We start from the raw sequence: 18,580 nt of genomic DNA, 5'->3' as shown, positions 1-18,580 counted from the left end.
GAAATAAACAGAAGAGGGAGTTTTCAACTATTTGTGCAGACTATGAACCATGTTTTTTAGGTGGATTAGTACTCTTTCATTACGTATGTAGCAATAAACACCAATAATACATTTGGCATCTGAAAAACTGTTAATAAATATACCTTTCTGATTGCAGTTGCAATAGAAAGAAAACCTGGAGCTTTCATAAAGCTGAGCTGCAAAGGTACCCAGCCAAAAAAAATTATTAGACTTCCAAAGAAGTAATCTATTTTTTCTCTTGACTTTTCTCAACCTTCCAGTTTGTATTGAGCTACTCAGATTAATGTTAAAAAGATGTAGATATGGTAACTTTTCCTTAACAGTGTCCTTTCCCATAATAAGTGTACATTATTAGGACACTTTCCTCTCCTGGGAAGCTTTTCATTTGATTTAACACACACACATAAACCATTTTATGAATAATGTATTTGGAGCTAGATCCCCAAACACAGTTAAGAAAGGAAGTAATAAAGAGAGAGCCTGTTTCTGAAAGCATGCAAAAGGACTCCCTAAAATCGTATCCCCTCTGCTGCTGTAAATATGCTCACAGCTGGCAACCTCTGTCCAAAGATTAGGTGGAATAAGGTTTCTGCCACTGTTAAGCAGTAGCCAACAGTGCTGCTAAGTAAAAACCTTAAAGGGGCATGACAGATTGCTCAGTTCTCCATGTAGAGAATAATGTAATCTGCTGTGAGATGTTTTACACAATGCTTCCTGCTGCTCCATCTGGGCTGCTGAGCACTGACGGTGCACTCGATTGTGTATAAGTCGAATATGAAGGCAATTCCTGACAGCAGGATCTTTTTATGAAAAGATGGACACTGAGGTGTGCAAGCAGATTATATTTCAGTTCCTGATCATTCATTAAAATATTAAACTGAACTTACTTTTTAAGTCATGAAGCAGTTAGGAGCCTAAAAGTGCTCTCTGACCTTGCAGCAAAAATGATATGGGGAAAATGGTGATGGTAAGTTAGTTTAAGCTAGTAAAAGATCAGAAATAGAATACATTCAGAACCATAAATTACTTAGAGTTTGATTTAATGCATAGTTATTATTTGCTGTGTCATTCTCCAATGACAAAAAGACAAAATTATTCCATTTACTTTTTCTTCCTACAGTTACAATTAACAGAACTTTCACTATAACTGTTGTCTTCTTCAGTTATAGACAGTGAACAGAAAGTATATTCAAAGCAAATGTATTTAAGTATGCTAATGATAATTTTATAAGGGTATATTTTTTCCAACATTCAACTATTTCTCATGTTAGTATATAAAGCTGCCACCCACTTCTGTATCATAAGGACTTGGAATTCTTTAGTCTGTTGCCTGTAGCCGCCAATAACTTTGAGGGACACATACAAACACTAAGGGCTCTGAACTTACATAATGATTGGGAGTTTAACCTTTGCCTTTGCTAGGCAAAGCCCTCATTTAGGAAAAAAAAGTTCTGTCCAGAAGATGACTCTAGAATGTATACCTTGAATTTTAGATGTATTTAATGGGCAAAATAGGTTTATGCACAAATTTTAGTTTTCTGGTTAGACAGAACTTTCTGAACTTCTGTATGAAGAATAATGTAATATAAACAAATGCATTCTCCTATATTCATTTGCATACTGTAGGCTTTATTTTGTATACCTGTGACCTATCATAATTACTAGTGAAGGACAGATGACTGAGTTGTTTAGTTCAGTAAGACTTGATAGTGAGCAATATTGTTTGATAGGAAAGTTTCTAAAACATAGGTGTTGTGGTAGTTTATGAATTATCAAGAGAAAAGTGGGAGGGAAAATAGAAAACTCAGCTACTTTTAGTCAGGCTTTATTTTCATTTCCAAAACATTAATTTCAAGAAAATTCTGCTTAATAAAATTGAAATGTATAATTACATTAAATCACACTGAAATAAAGTAGTCCGTGTGAATAGCTGAAAAAAAAAACCCCAACCCCCCAAAAAACCCCAACATTAGATAATGTCACAGATTTGCAGGAAGAAAACTTCTTGACAGAAGTTCTGGCCTCCCTTGTACTGGGAGACTTCGAAGTTCAAATGAAATGGTTCAAGGCAGAAGACCTGCATGTCCAGAATGATACCACCAGTCTCTTGTCATCAGATCTATGGCTGAAAAATAATGCTTATGGACTGGTGAGCCATGTCACTCGGTGGTTACATCTGCTACTTCAAACTCAGTATGATGATGATGTGACAAGGGCTTGAGAAAGCAAATGCACATCCTGGGATGTATCAGAAGGGATATTTATCAGAGAGGTAAGCACTAGTTTTATTATACAGGACACTCTTGACTTAATTTAAAGAAACTAAGGAGACACTGAGTAGTTACGGAGAAGGACAGCTGAGTTTATGAAGGGAACAGAGACCCTCAAAAGAAAAATAAGTAAAACGCTTAGTAAAATAAAGGGTGAGAGGTGATTTTTGTATCTGTAAAGAGCATAAATGCCAGGGAAGGAAACAAGATATTGCAGCTAAGGAGCATAGTTTGTGCAATGCTGAATCAAAATAAACTGGTTGGAAATTACAGGAAGATTCCTAGTTACCAAAGCAATAGATTTTCTAATTGCATTCCAATGGAACTAAAAAGGGATCTCAACACATTTAAGAAAGGAATATGACACAATTAGTACTTGTAACAGAGGAAGTGTAGACTCTGTGACCCAGGAGACTCTTTCTAGTAGACTATCCTCTTTCATCTGGGCATATGTCATTTGGGCCAACTATTTGCAGAGGTAGATTAAATAGGATTCAATACTAAGAAGTGGCAAGCCAAATTAATAGAGTTATAACTATTATTCTTCTACCCAGTTTACTACACGTTTTGAACAAATGACAGCTCATTAGCCCTATAGGGAAAAAGGCAGATCTCTCTTTGTACAAGCACTATTTTAAAAGTAAAGAGAGTGAAAGCATAAACACTTCTACCTTTGAACTATGGTCTTTATTTATGTGGAAATACACAAAAGCTAACTTCTAGCTAGAATTATTTATGGTAGTCAAAGCAAGAAACATTCAGTCCCTTTCCAGTACTCTTTTCTCTTTTAAACCAATCTCAGTCTGAAAGCTAAGAACTTTCCTGGAATCACAGAATCATCTGATCATCTGCATGGTCACAGAAGCAGCCTTTGCAACACTTCAGCTTTCTGCCAGCTTACCCACAGAATATCTTTTTATACTGTAGCTCTCCAGTCAGAAGAAATGTTACAGTTTCATCATGCTGTCCAGCTGCTATTCATCTGGAAAAAGATAATGAGAGAAAAGTACAGATAATTGTGCTACTCACATCTGCTCACTGTTTCTTGCTGTCATTTGACACTGATCTTGCCCTCACTCTATCACTAAGACTGCTTGTAGAAATGGTGCTTTAGCAGGAATTTCTGGTTTGTTTCCATATTTTCAAAATGGAAATTCTCCTTCCAGCTATCATATTGGAATATTATTCTTTACAGTAAACTAGTGAAAAGCATCAGTGGTAAGCATCTCAAAGTATAAGTCTGGAAAGAAGTGCTGTGTTGAAAGCTACTCTAAAAATGTCTTCAGATACAAATATACAAGAAAGCAATATGCAGAAAAATGTTATTTTCCAGTCAATGATAGAGGAGAAGACAGCCCAAGGAGATCTCATAAGACTTCTGCTATAACTTCCCACTAAAACTTTTCATCATAGTTCTGCCTCATTGTGCAAGGAAATGAGGTGTACGTAAAATACCCCTGAATTCTCTAAAAAGGTCTTCCTTACCAATGACAATTCTCTCAGAGAAGAAGCATTACTGAAATAGTATATCTTTTCAAGAAAAAGAAAAGATAGGACCTAAGTTATTTTTGCTTGATTACCTGTCACCAGTGTGACAGTAACTGTGCAAGCTATATTTCAATGGATGTATGACTAGTGCAGTCAAATATATACCTGTTTCTAAATCTGTACCTACACATATATATGGATTTTATGTCCCTGTGTCCATCCTTGCATGCAAGCAGAGAAACTTCTTTCTTGGAGCAGAGAAAAGAACAGGGCACAAATTGCTTTCCTCAGTCTTTTTCATTTTACTGTACTTCTGATCCAGTTCAATATGCTGCATGGAGCTGACCAAGAAATTACAACCCAAATTATATAGATTAAAAACTCATCAAAGCCTATTTCAATCAATGATAAACTTTTCTTTGGTTTCTGAAGTAAATGGGAAATGCATTTTTTTCTGCATATAGTTATTAAAGCATTGGAAATTACTCAGAGGAACTGTATCTTGTCCGCTCTCTGCTTCTCAGGTTTCCATCAGCTGGGACTTTTCAGCACTTCTCTTTTGTCCTGTCACAATCTTACATTAACCTCATACTCACCTACTGATCATTTGATATATGCTATTGAACTACAAATAATAAATAATATTGTGGTCTCAGCTCTGAGTAGAAAGAAGCATCCATGGAAAAGAATTCCGTGATTACGTTGTTGCTTAAGGTATGAGAACTTTAAGCTAAAGAACTAGGGTTGAACAAGATTTTTTAGCACTACTCAGGAACCAAAAGGTGACAATAAAGTAATGACTACCTTGTGACATAACTGAGTAAAAACACTTCCATTTTCATCCCTGCAAAGTCATCTTTTGAAAAAACAAATCTACTTGAAAAGCTCAGAACTGGTCACAACTGCTACAAATGAAAAAAGATCAGCTAATATTACTCAGTAAGTTTTAGAACTGGCTCTCACTCAAGTTTTGTTGTGTAGCTCCTATATTTATTTTTGATCACTGAAAACAAGTCCATATAAACTAGTACTAGAATTGCTCCTTTCATCTTTTTAAAGAAGACTGATTATTTCTTTGACGTCTTGGGAGGTGAGTGTTATTTCAAGAAGGTTGTTAAAAAAAAGAAACACCTTTTGGTATAATATTGTATAAGCTCTGAATATGTTTTATCCAGCAAGGAAGGCATGCTAATCACTTTACAGAATATAAAAAATACAGAGTTTCTGCCTGAAGAACTATAATCTAGACAGATAAACATGAAGAGATGAAGGGGCAAGTCAAGAGGAAAAGATCTGCTTTAGCTTATTTGACACAAAGCATGGAGTTTCACCAAGCATAAAGAAATGGTGTAACAAACTGTAAAGTTTGTAAAACATGTTTAAAAGTCTTACAGAACAGTAGCCCCTAATAGGGGCTAGATACAAAAAGTATTTTTGGAATAATGAAGCCTTTAAAACAAACTGTTGCATATTATGTGGTACACTATGATAAAATTTGATACATTATGAGGACACCAAAACCGGAGTTCAGACTTAATTCCTACAGTAAAGGGTATGAGACAAAATGTTAGCCTGTAATGTTTGACTTTTCCTTCTCCAGGTAGCAAGGCAAAGTATTATTTACAGGAAAACACAATATAGCTCTTGATTTGCCAGCAGAGTGATATCAGCTCTGGCAGTCTCTAAAACAAAGGGTGGTCAGGCAGATGTGAGCATCACAAAACCCATTAGGACATAGAAATAATTTTCTGATGGAGTCTGAGTACTCAAACGCTTCCACAGGCAGAAGAAACATCTGTACAACTTGAAAGTGGCATAGCACTTGGTGAGTTAAGAATGGATTTGAAATGCAGTGCTGGCAGCTAGATGCTTGGATTTCACCTGTCATCTTGTGGTGACTGACTAAGGGGATAATTTTTTGTGGTGGTTTGCAGATGAATTACTGATTAGTGATTTCCAATGGAATTCGTTAGTCCTCAGACTCACAACAGTGCTGAAGTTTTATCAGCTGACACAAGTTGACCAAAACTGGTGCCATCTGTGACTTTTTATCAAGCTAAAAAGACTACATGACCTAAGACCCTGTTCTTGTAACTATGTAAGGCTACAGCTGAGAAATCTTTCAAAATGAGGAATGGTTTAAGTGTGCTGGATCTTATTTTGTTGAAGGGGATTGAACATCTCTCTATCTTTGTATTGTGATTTTACTATATATTACTGATTTTTCTCAGCTGTGTTATGGGATGCCTATAGATCGGGACCAGATATTTTTCTAAAATATCTATTTTATTAAAAATGCAGTACAGGATTCTGCAGGATGAAGCTGTGACACTGAAGAAAGTTTAGGTGAAAAGTACCATACCAGCTAGGAAGAAAACCTGTTACATTTAAATTAGTGCTGCATTTCTATATATGTATATATATTCTCTAGTCTGCTTTGACAAATGTAATTATAGGACTGACCTTAAGTTTATGAAATAAATCTGTTGTTTTGCTATTAAAGCCATCTGGTTCTGGAATACAGGAGTGAAAAATGGCATGAAACGGGCAAAATTAGAATTTGCTGTCCTTGAGGAAGTGATGAATCAATAGAAAACAGGAAGCATCCAGGTTGCCTGGAGAGACTGAGTATCAGAGGCCACAGCTGGGTAAGTTTCTGAGGGCACAGAAGTGGCTAGGAGGATAGAGTGATGGCTTGTGCCTCCAACTGCTGGTTTGGGCAAAGCATCTCACTCACTCATCTACAAATAAACTTCAGATGTCTGTATGTTAGTAACAGCTGACTCTTTTTAGTGGTTTGGATAGACTCCAAAAACATATCACAATAGCTACCATTATCACTGTTTTTCTGTGCTAGATGGTTTATATGATTTAAACACCAAATGTAGTTACTATGTGTGTGCTAAATAAAATCAATTAAGTGGCATGTATAGTTTTGAGCTGGTGACAGGAACACAAAATAGGATTTAAAAGTGCCAGGCAAAAACAATTGTTTGTTTGTGCTCTATTCTTCTTGCATGATTTTGGCTCAGCATTAGCAACTCCCAGTAGCAGCTATGGCTATGTCCTCAGTGAGTTTCTTTTACCATTTGCCCTAGCAATAAAAAAAAAAAAACAAAAACTGAATAGTTTAGAAATGAGAGATTAATATTTCAAGATATACAGGACTAGTCATATGTCCACTAGCCATTATATAATTCTGAAGTAATTCTGCTGCTTTCTGTGAAAACATACCAATAAGACAAGAATTGGCACTCTCACTTCAGTTTCCTTGTGCTTTTTATCCTTGTATTGTTTCATTAGATTGTTGGCCAGTGGCTGTTGCAGTCATTCTTATGTAGTGCTAGTACATTGCTGCCAGAGAAATTATCTCTTTTTAAGTAATGCATGATGAAACACCAGTGTAAAATTAAAGTTGTCAGAGGGTAAGAAGTAAGTTTATATGGTATGAAGATCAGGCACATTATAGTACACAGCCTGAAGTGCTGAAATAAGTGTTGTCTTATTTTAGAAATGTCAACAGCCAATATATCTCCCAGACAAAAGAAGAATGACTTTTCTTTGGCAGTGTAATGGGGGGGAGGGGGAAGAAAGAAAGAAAAATTGGGAGTGATTCCCAAATTACATATAAAGTGATACAATGTAAAACTCTGTATGTGAGATATGTGTCTGCGCTTAATTTTAGCTTTTTTGTGTGTGTGTGTCTGTGTTTTCCAGCTGCCATTCCAGAAGAAAATGGATTTCTTGTATCATAAGCTCTGTTCTTTTGTTGTATCTGCCAGACCTGTGCAAGCATTCTGAATATCCCAGAGAATCTCAAATAGCACTGGATGCCAAGGCTTGGGCAACTAAATCACATTCCAGATGTTGTAATTGTCAGAAGTAACTTCTTAAACTCCTATGGGAAACTAAAGGGAAAGAAGGCATCTGAGCAATGCACTGGACCCAAGCATGCAGATACTACCTCCAAATAAGCAGAAATGTGTGAAGCTGTAATGACAACTCCTGCTAGCGATTTCTAGTCAGTTTGTGTCCAAATAATTTACAGTCTAGGCAAGCAAAACTATTTACATTTCTGAAAAATGGAAGTTGGCCATTAAATGTTCTGAAAATTAGTACTTCCAATCATCCATAGAACTTAATCTGAGTTCAGAAAGTTCATTATATTTTTCTGTCAGTTACAGCAGTAGACACCCACTTCTGCAAGGAAGTTATGTGTGACTTACATGGGTGTACCTGTTGGCAGATTTGCAAAATCAGAAGAAAAAGCAAGCTAAGTGACAAAACACAATTGTGGGGTGAAGTCCATCCTAAATGGGGTCAGCCTGACCCCTAGTCTAGTCCAGGCAAAGGAATCCCAGCCAAGGGTCGCTTCTGTTCCAGATGCATGCATTCAGTTCACCCTAAAGGTAAATTGTAGTAATGGCTAGTACATTCGTGACACTTAAGATCTATTTGATCAACTTTTAGTCAGCTGACCCCATTGATTATAATGAGAGTTTAGAAAAATAGCTCATAGGTAGAGGTTTACATTGTGACACTTAAATTTAAGGACTGAATTTTTCTCTTACATTGTGTTTCTTCCAGGTCCTATGTCATATCTGTCAACACTGTGCAGATGTCTTGGATATCCTTCCGCATTTTAATGGGACTAGATAAGCATACTTATACAACAAAATTGAGCTTTAATTTTGTACATCAAAATTAATTATCCTGGACTCTCCTTTTTGTAAATGAAGAGAAATAGGGACTTCTAACATGCAAGTTAACTGATCTATTTTAGATATTTATCTTCAGTTGACAAGAATTGCATGCTATTGGGCAAGTTACCTAATTCTGTCATTAACTAAAAGAGTACTTACAATGACTCGCCCAGATGTTTGTATCCTATAACCCCAGCCATGTCCCTTTTTTTTTTTAAATATACTTTCAAAGTTCTGTTTTAACTCACACTTTACAGAATCCTTTATCTTTACAGAATAGTTTCACCTGCAAACTACGGCAACTTGAACTAAATTAAGACACTGCCCAACTTACCCAAGTTTCCTGTTTATACTCCCCTAAAATAAATCCAGTGGAAAAGTTGTTCGCGTGGACATATGTGAAACCTATCTAAAGAATAAAATATATAGGGATCAATGACTTGTCTAAGCCACTTTATAGTCAGTCCACAGAGTCAGGCAATGTCCCTGCTACTTTTGCCTATTAGCACCTAAAAAAGCAGTCACTGTTTGGGCACCCAGAAAATGACCTGTCTTTTGAGATTGGGGAGGGAGGGAGGCAGGGGAAGAACAGGGAACTGCCATTATTTTGAAAGCAGTCTTTTTTCTCTTAGCACTTTTTGTTCTGTCTTGAATGTTGATTTTTTTTTCTCCATCTGCTTGTTCATGACATCTCTAGCTACATTTTTGTATTCCTCACATGCATAAAAATCTCTGCATTGGTCCACAGAGCCTTTGTTCCAGAATAAGACCAGATTTAACCCCTACATTTTAAATTTGACCTTAAAATGTGAATCTCTGTCAAAAAAACGACTGCTTTGGGATAACAGCATAAGGGAGTCAATATCCACTTCTAAAATATTAGAACAACACATAAACTAAAATGTGCAACCACATTATGACTATAATCCTTCTTACTATTCTCATCATTATCGACTAATTGTCATGCTATTTCTTGGTGTAACAGAAAGCATTTGGCTAGTGAATTCTTTTAAAATTGAATCAAGCAAGTTGCTGAACAGTTAGAGCTCCAGCCAGGAAAGCCACTATAGGAACTGAAATTAAATGTGCTTAAGTGCATTTCTGGTTATAAGTTAGATTGCTCAGTACCTTGCTCAGTTGTGCTAACAGAGAGCTATGCTTTATAAATAGGTTTATACTCTTTAAGCTCTTTGTAAAATAGTAATAATAGATACCCTACAAAATAGTTTGGGTTTTTTGTAACACAAACTAAGGTTCTGCAAACTGTCCCAACAAGAAAGTGAGGGCAGGTTAAAACTGTTCCAATCAGTTTGTTTTAAAATTATTTAAAAGAAAACTCTTAATTCTCTACAGTGGAAGAATCTACATTACTTGAAGTAGTCAACTCAAGACTTAATACTTTTATAAGTAACATGCTACAACTCAATCATGGCATATGGGACTTGAAACAAATAACTGGATAAGTAATATTTGTGGTTAAATACACAAACTCAAACAGATCAGATTGTGTTATATTAAAGTATATCAATTATATTCATATTTATATGATGTGACAAGTAGAGATAACATGTAACTGTATGAACTGAGTCTATATGTAAAATCTATTTTGAAGCACCAATTAGTTTATTTTAGGAGCCACTGTGAAATTCAAGTACCTTGATCAGAGGGATGAAAATGCAACTTAACTTTGTGGAAGATTCCTCAAAATGTCTGGAAAAAGTCAGGCATTTCTGAAGACTTGCAAAAGCGGAACTGGTCTTCCTCTCTCCCGTACTTTCTTCAACATAGCCACTTCAGTACATACCCAGAAACTAAGGTCTCTAACTTGTATTTAACTTTATCCAGGGAGTTTTGTGAAATTTTTGGTGAGATTTAGCTAACTGGATCCTACTTAGTGTGTTCAGTACTAACTTACTTCTTCTCCCCAATTTTTCCATAGCCATATCATCATTCTTTCTGGATATTTTAAATAGAAAAAATGAAAAGTGCTAAAACGGCTTATTGTTAGCAAAGAAGAGAAAAAATTGCTTTGCAGGTTTTTTTCTGAACATCCATCATCAGATACAACTATGAGGAATAAAAAACCTGACAGAAAAAAAAAAAAAAATCCAAAACCAAAACACCTCTGAATAGAAGATACAATTCCATTTGGTCTCTAAAATCCTACTTTCCTAAAAAATTTCTGTTAACTAGTTGCTGGAATCAGTTTAACCCATATTTTATTACTAAATCAGTATTTTGGCAAAGAGAGTTGTCTTAAGGAATAGTTGATGGGAAAAAAAGAATTCTTCTGTATTTATCTTATTTGTTTTCTTTCAACTGCCTTGTTTTGTTGTTTTTTTTTTTTCCCCACATTCTACTAGTTTCTTCTCTGTGTTGAATAAAGTTCTTAAAAAGTCCCTGTCACAGAGAGATTTTAAAACTACATTTTTGAAGACATATCACATAGTCCAGAAATTTTTAAAGATCTACTGTTAAGGATAAAACTTCTGAAAAAAAGGTTTTTTGTATATCACAAGAAAAACCTTTTCTGTTTAGCATATGCCGGAGAGATGGCACCGATCTTTTCCTTCATGTGTTGTAAGCTTCTGTGAAACTGAACAATGAAATTCAGCTTTAAGGGAAATCCAGGCAAGATGAATTTCTCTTAGCTGCTGGGCAGCTGGCTTAGCAGTCATGTTGTGTTTGTACACGTGTTTCTTAACTGCAGCGGTGTTTGGGGACTTCCTCACAGAGATCACTCTGCAGTTAACACTGTTAAGAAAACTGCTGGAAATGCTGTTAACATTATCAGAGCCATTGCAAATATTTGAGGGGTAGAGGGTTCAGACCTTCTTATTGAAGGAATGCTTTTCATTGAACTGTAAAAGTTTTTCAACTCATGCCAATGGTATCCTGCTGAACAATGCAACTGGATAAGGTCTTTCTTTCCCTAAGCCAAATAGATATAATTTGACCTCATACTTTGCTGGTGGTAAGGAGATGTTGCAAAATAATTTTATTTTTATTTCCCCACTAGAAAATAAAAACTTGGAAACCACAGGTTTCAGTTAGAAATTTAGTAAAAAACTCCAGCCTTCCCAAGTTGGCAAAATTTGACTACAAAGCCCACAAACACAGATTCCCTTGTAAAACAGGTTGTATTGCTAAAATAACTTTTGTTTTCACATTATTCATTTTCTTGAATAATACTCAAATAAATGGATGTGAATAAAAACAAGACAGTAAGAAATAACAGAATCACAGAATCATTAAGGTTGGAAAAGACCTGTAAGATCATCAAGTCCAACCATCAACCCAACACCACCGTGCTCACCAAACCATGTCCCGAAGTGCCATGTCTACACTTTTTTTGAACACCACCAGTGATGGGGACTCCGCCACCTCCCTGGGCAGCCTGTTGCAATGTTTGACCACTCTCTCAGTAAAGGAATTTTTCCTAATACCCAATCTAAACATCCTCTGGTGCAACTTAACCAAACATTCGATCATGAAAAATGCTTAGGGGTGTTTTTTTGGTTTGTTTTTGGTTTTTTTTGTTGTTGTTTTTGGTTTTTTTGGGTTTTTTTTGGGTTTTTTGTGGTTTGGTTTGGTTTTTTTTTTTTTTTAGTGAAGATGAAAAGACACTCAGTTTTTTGCAAGCCAGTTGTCTGCTTTCTATTTACTCAATTTCAGATTTCAGTAAACGTGAATAAAAAATGAAAAAAAGAGCTCCTGGTTTTGAGTATCTGTCCTAAGTGGACAGATCCCTTTAAATAACTTGCATCTCCTTGGGAAAGACTGAGAGACTGGAGTGTCCATGAACAGGTTAATGACACATTTGAGGAGCCTTGTCAATCAAAATAAAGACTAAATTTACATTGTGTGCTGCAATAACCAGTTGGCTTACAGATGAACCAACAAATTTACAACTGATGTTGTGTCATGAAACAACTCTATTTTTAGGCTAATAGTTTCTAATACAATGTCACCAAGCTAATCCTTGGCTATACTGAATGCAACATCTGCAGACAGTTAGTCTTCATCAAAAAAGTTGCATTTGGTAGCAGCATCAAAATTTTGGAAAGTAGACAGCTGATTAACATGTGAATGACCTACTGCATACCAAAAAGGGAAGGAGAGTTAAGTTCAGACACATTTAAAAACATATCCTTTTTATCTGAACTTTGAAATGCTGAAATCTTGTGAATAGCTGCTTATTGCTGTGAGTCATACAGATTATTTGTTTTTAAAATTATTCACAAACAAAAGAAGCAAACCCATATTAAACATTTTGGGGCTGATTCTGGTCTTTCCTTTGCCACGTGTAATGTTTTCTCCCTCTACAGACTAGTAGAAGAGAGAAATGAAGATATAACAGACTATCTTCTTCATAGATCACACTTTGAAGATGTGCATATTGGTCCAAAAGATGGAAGGTAATGGAATAAAACCTTGTGTACTTAATTTCTCCCTTAATTTACATACAGACTATATATGAATTTGCCTGCAGGGAGAATAAAGAAAGTTTCCACTAGTCTGTAAAGGTATAACAAGACCAGTCTTTCACTTGAGAGAACATCTTTCTTATTGCTCTGTCTTTACAGATCACATTTGCATATTTGTGATGAGTTATGGAAATGGCAGGTTAACTGTAATAAGTTTCAATATCCTTGTGAGCTAGCTTTGCTTTCCTGGCAAAATACTTTGTGAAAGATGGGGTTTCAGTTTGATGCAGCATTATAAAATAGACACCTACTGCTTCAGGACCCAAGCTGGTGCCATGATGCTTGCTAGATTTATCAGCTTGGTTTGGCACTAGCTGGATCTCTGTGATCTGTTACATCCACACTGTAAGCTCTTCCAGACTAAACTGTATGTACTGTAGTAGTGGTACTTACATAAATGTGCTTAATCTGACCCTCTTCACCTAGAAAATAAAAACTTGCCTCTACTTGCTGTATTAAAACAATAAAAACTACACAGACTACCTGCCAACTACTGTGGAACTCTGCCTTGCTCACACACGTAATATGTGATCCCAGAAAGGTTGGTGGTAGGTCTGAGCAAACTCCCCTCATCTGTAACTGCATAAGCTTATGTCTGCCTGGATGTGTATATGTTATAAAATGTACCCTTAATCAGGAGTAGCGCAGTCTCTATAAAGTCTCTGGAAAGTATTGGGTTGTGTAACATAGCTCAGGAAACACTTTACAAGGGGACAGTGTGCCATATATGTACTCCAATCTGTCCTATTTGAGGTCAAGTGTTTAGGGAGCTGATGGCTGCTGACACTCATGGTGACAGATGTCAGACTATTTTTTTTTTCCGTTTCTTATGAGGCAGTATTAGAGTTCTGCTACATAGTAAAGGCTGCAGCATGAAGAAGTTTATTGGTTGTGTGGGTAAAAGCTTACACCTGTCTACTTGTTGATGTGCTAATAGTGGGTCTGGTCAGGTTTCTTGCAACAAAAAGAAGAAAGTATGATGTGAACCAAAGAGCCCTCTAACTGCCAAAGATGATATGCAAGCTGTAACACAATGATGTATCCAGCATTTGCCCTCATAGGCTGAGAGAATCAATACAAACATGAAGGATGCAAGAAGATACTTTGTCTCAGTGAAGGATGGAAGAGTTGCCACATAACAAAATGTGACTACTGGTCTTGGTGCAATGCAAAATACCAGCTTTTATTTCAGCTCACATTGTTCTCAGAGGGCTTTTGCAGCTGATGGAGCAGGATACCAGCCCTCATTGGACTGCCATCCTTGTACAAACTGCCACCCCATTCAACAAAAATCTGTCCAGCCCTAATGTAGCTGCAGTTTGCTACAAAGGGTCCAGAGGGTGCGTCTGCGCCTCAGCCAGCCAGACGTTAATCCCTGAGCTCCTGAGCACAAAGTAACTCTGTAACTCTGCTCTTTCAAAGAAATCATGAATGAAGTGCAACCTTCGTCTTGATACCAATGCACAGGGTGCGCCCAGCATGCAAATATATGCAGGAAATGTGCACAAAGTGATTTTTTTTTTCTCCATAACCTGTTTAGACATTGTTTTATGGAAAAGCATGGAGTAACACTTTAACAAAAGGAATTATAAGATTTAACAGCCTTCAGACTACCTGCTAGACATCTGAGTTGAACTTAGGTGCAATGGAAAAGATGGGGTTTCAAAACTGATTCCTAAAGTATGTTCCTTTCACTGGCTCACCCTGCAAGCACTTACACCATGGACAGCAAAGCTTTTGTGTGGTTGAAATCTATGAAAGGAAGGTGTTGAAACTCAGCCTGAATCCCAGAGGGACCCCAACTGTCAAGGGTTCTTTGAGCATGTCTAACAAACACAGACACCATTGATTTATGTATAAAGCACAGCACCCATGTCCACCTCCATTCAAAACCACTTTCTGCTCCTTCAGATTATTTCTGCTTTTTGTCCAATGACTCTGATGAAAAATGCATAAGCAGTGTTGTGAGCAAAACTAAGTTCTGCTTTTCCTCAGCAGAATGGAGCCTTCAGACTGCAGACCACCAGTCTTTAGCCTTCTCTTCACCTTTGCTTACTGCTTTCCTAGCCCCATGGCACTTGCATTCCTCATTACACAATATCAGATTCAAGATGTGGGAGGAGGAGGAAAAATATGGAGGAGAAATATGCACTCCATTGTCTGCCTTTTGTGCCATGCCTGCTGCTTGAACAGTAATGCTCAAATGCTTGCAAATGGGAGACGAGATTTGATGCTGAGTGTCGTGGTTTAACCCCAGCTGGCAACCAAGCACCACACAGCTGCTCGCTCACTCCCCCCAGGTGGGATGGGGGAGAGAATCGGAAGAGTAAAAGTGAGAAAGCTTGTGGGTTGAGATAAAGACAGTTTAATAGGTAAAGCAAAAGCCGCACATGCAAGCAAAGCAAAACAAGGAATTCATTCACCACTTCCCATCGGCAGGCAGGTGTTCAGCCATCTCCAGGAAAGCAGGGCTCCATCATGCATAACGGTTACTTGGGAAGACAAACGCCATTACTCCGAATGTCCCCCCCTTCCTTCTTCTTTCCCCAGCTTTATATGCTGAGCATGACGTCATATGGTATGGAATATCCCTTTGGTCAGTTGGGGTCAGCTGTCCCGGCTGTGTCCCCTCCCAACTCCTTGTGCACCCCCAGCCTACTCGCTGGTGGGGCGGTGTGAGGAGCAGAAAAGGCCTTGACTCTGTGTAAGCACTGCTCAGCAGTAACTAAAACATCCCTGCTTTATCAACACTGTTTCCAGCACAAATCCAAAACACAACCCCATACTAGTTGCTATGAAGAAAGTTACCTCTACCCCAGCCAAAAGCAGCACACTGAGGAACCTAACTCTTTTCTTCTGTGTTTTTGTGTAGTCAACTAGGCTTTTGCACAGAAGAGGACCACTGCCTCAAACTCTTTGTGCACTTTATTAAAGAGAATTTGTTGCCTGATCTTAGTCAAGGATGCAGCAATCTGAAGCAGAGTCTGTGCAGGCTGGCCCATGTTCTTTAGCTCCAGGACTGTGCTCTAGGACTCAGCATATCCCCCCGAGCAGACAGCTTCCTGCTTGAGCTCTCCTGTCAAAGAGTTTAGGTTCTGTGTGCAGTCATTTGAAAGTCCAGGCAACTCAGCTATTTGAAATTGCTTCTTAGAGGAACCTAATATGTTGCCATTGACTAAATAGATAGGCCAACGTAATTAAAGAAGGTGGTTTGTATTGCCCAGGAAGAGCAAGGTGCTTGATTTTTAGGTGTTGCAATGCCAAAGATAGTTGCCTAGAGCATATAGTCTGTATCTTGCTGTTAAGCTCTGTTGACTTTCAAAATCTGAAATGTTTTTTCTGAAGCACATTTCTTCACAGTGGGTGCTGTGATCACTGACAGACATACCTACCTATCCGCAGGCATCTTGGCATTCTTACTGTGAATAGAGAAACCAGTCCTACTGTTTTCAGAGCTCTATAATTGAATTAGTGAACCTTATTTTGTAACACAGAAGTGTTCCCACTGAAACATTCAAACATAAACAGCTCACACATAAATTATTCACTCCTACACAAAGCTACAAGGCTAAAGGTACCATTTCCAGGACATCTAAATGATGTAGAATGTGTCTACAGAGAAGTGCTGTGAAAAGTAACCCAAGCTGTCCCTGGCAAAGAGTGCTTCAGCAAAGAGCATAGTTGCATTAATATTCTAGCTACTAAGAATTGCTTTCCAGCATTCTATGGATGCTGCAGATCCACCCATACTGCTTCCATACCTAAGCTAGAATTTCTGTATGATATGGCACTGTACCATGTGGAAATGACAGCCTGAGTTAGTGGTAGCTTGAAGATCAGTGCGTTGCATCCCATCATGACATACAGACTTGGATATATCTATTTAAGTCTTCTTCACTAGCTAAATCCTCAGAAGAAGAGGCATCTAGGCATGGTTTGACTTCATCTGTTGTCACCCAAGACTATCAAAACTTCTGTGCCTGTGTCGTGTTAAAAGGAATGCAGTTTTGAAATTAGTCTGTCAGAGTCCCAGGACTTTCACTGATTCATTTATCAGAGCCCCAGCAAAAGGACTTGCACTGAGCAGATGCACAAAAATTGAAATTAGTTATTTTATTGAAAGCGACAGAAACAGATTCGAGATTGCCGTTGATAAATTCACTAACTACAATAGTGGTACTAATTGAGGTTAATATTGCTAGCAAACTTGATAGTAATACAAGAACCCAGGGATAACTGTCACCCAGAGGGGGAGAGGCGCAGCGCTTACCCAGAGAGGCGTCCCTGCCTGGGGTGGAGGAAGAGAATGCAGCCCGTCGACTGGTCCGTCAGGTATGGAGGTTCTTCTCTCCCACTTTAAGAATCATTTTCTCCATCTTTTATCCCCCAAAACTGCGAGGTTCCCCCCTCATATGCAACGTGTAGCATGATTTGGGTGGAGAGACGAGTGCTATAGTCATGTATGTTTAGCATAATCTCTATAATCTTCATTAGCATATGCAGGGGTGTGAGTTGTAATATGCATTTCACCAGTAATGAGGCAAAGGTCAGTTACCGGACACGAAGCCTTTCGAAGAAACAAAGAACCCCTCAGATTCCTGTTATTTTACTGTCTTTGCTGACCACAAGCAGGGCTGTCCTGCCTCCACAGGGCCCCCTCCTTATCTGCACCCTGTGTTAGCCAGACCAGTCTCCACTCCCCTGGGTTGCACAAGAGATAGCAAGGGCAGTCTTAACAGTTCTTGGTTACACCTCATTATCCAAATTCCACAGCCTGATTTCCCCAAAGCTCTAACAGTTTGTTTTTCATTATATCCCATATACTGAAAAAGAGGCATTCTGTCTTCGTAGAGTGTTACTAGAAAGACATTCTGCAATAACGACTACCGATAAGATCAAACATAAATCTGGTTCAGCAATTCAGTTACTGAAGATTGCCCCAGTTACGGGAAGCCGTGTTTCTACTCCTTCTGCAAAACTCTTCTAGATACCTTAAACTTTGCCAGTGTATGTGTCTAGAAGATTTACTACCATGATACTTGTATCTTGGAATACTGAAAAACTGTTCTGAGTATTGGGACCCACTTGGCCTAAACTCATATATTGGCAGCACTTAGTTAATCTCAAAACATGAATGGCCATATTTTTTTCATTAAACTGTAGTGTTTAAAATATTTCTCAGGAAAGTCTAGATTTTAGGTCTTCATCAAGCTAAGTACTCCAGAAAGAGGACAGACAATGTACATCTGACCATTATGCCTAGATATATGCCTTGGCTAGGAAGTTCTGAAGATCCATTTCCTGCCACTAAGATAATGAGGATTCTTTTTGTTATCCAACAAGAATTTAGTTTCTTATTTTTCTGTCATCTTACTGACTGAATGATAAACACAATGTTAGTTATTTTCCTTTAATATTTAATTTACTGATAACGTAACTATGAAGTTATCACAGAGTCACAGAATCATTAAGTTTGGAAAAGACCTGTAAGATCATCAAGTCCAACCATCAATTTCTACTGTAATAGTTATGACCTGACTTTCCAAAATTTTAAATTTAGCACGAGGTGCTTGCATGTCACAATGAAGGTGGAGATAGCCAGCTTATGTCT

The sequence above is a fragment of the Gavia stellata genome, chromosome 2, assembly GCF_030936135.1.
Source record: "Gavia stellata isolate bGavSte3 chromosome 2, bGavSte3.hap2, whole genome shotgun sequence".
Taxonomy (NCBI): domain Eukaryota; kingdom Metazoa; phylum Chordata; class Aves; order Gaviiformes; family Gaviidae; genus Gavia; species Gavia stellata.
This window is presented reverse-complemented; position numbering follows the sequence as displayed.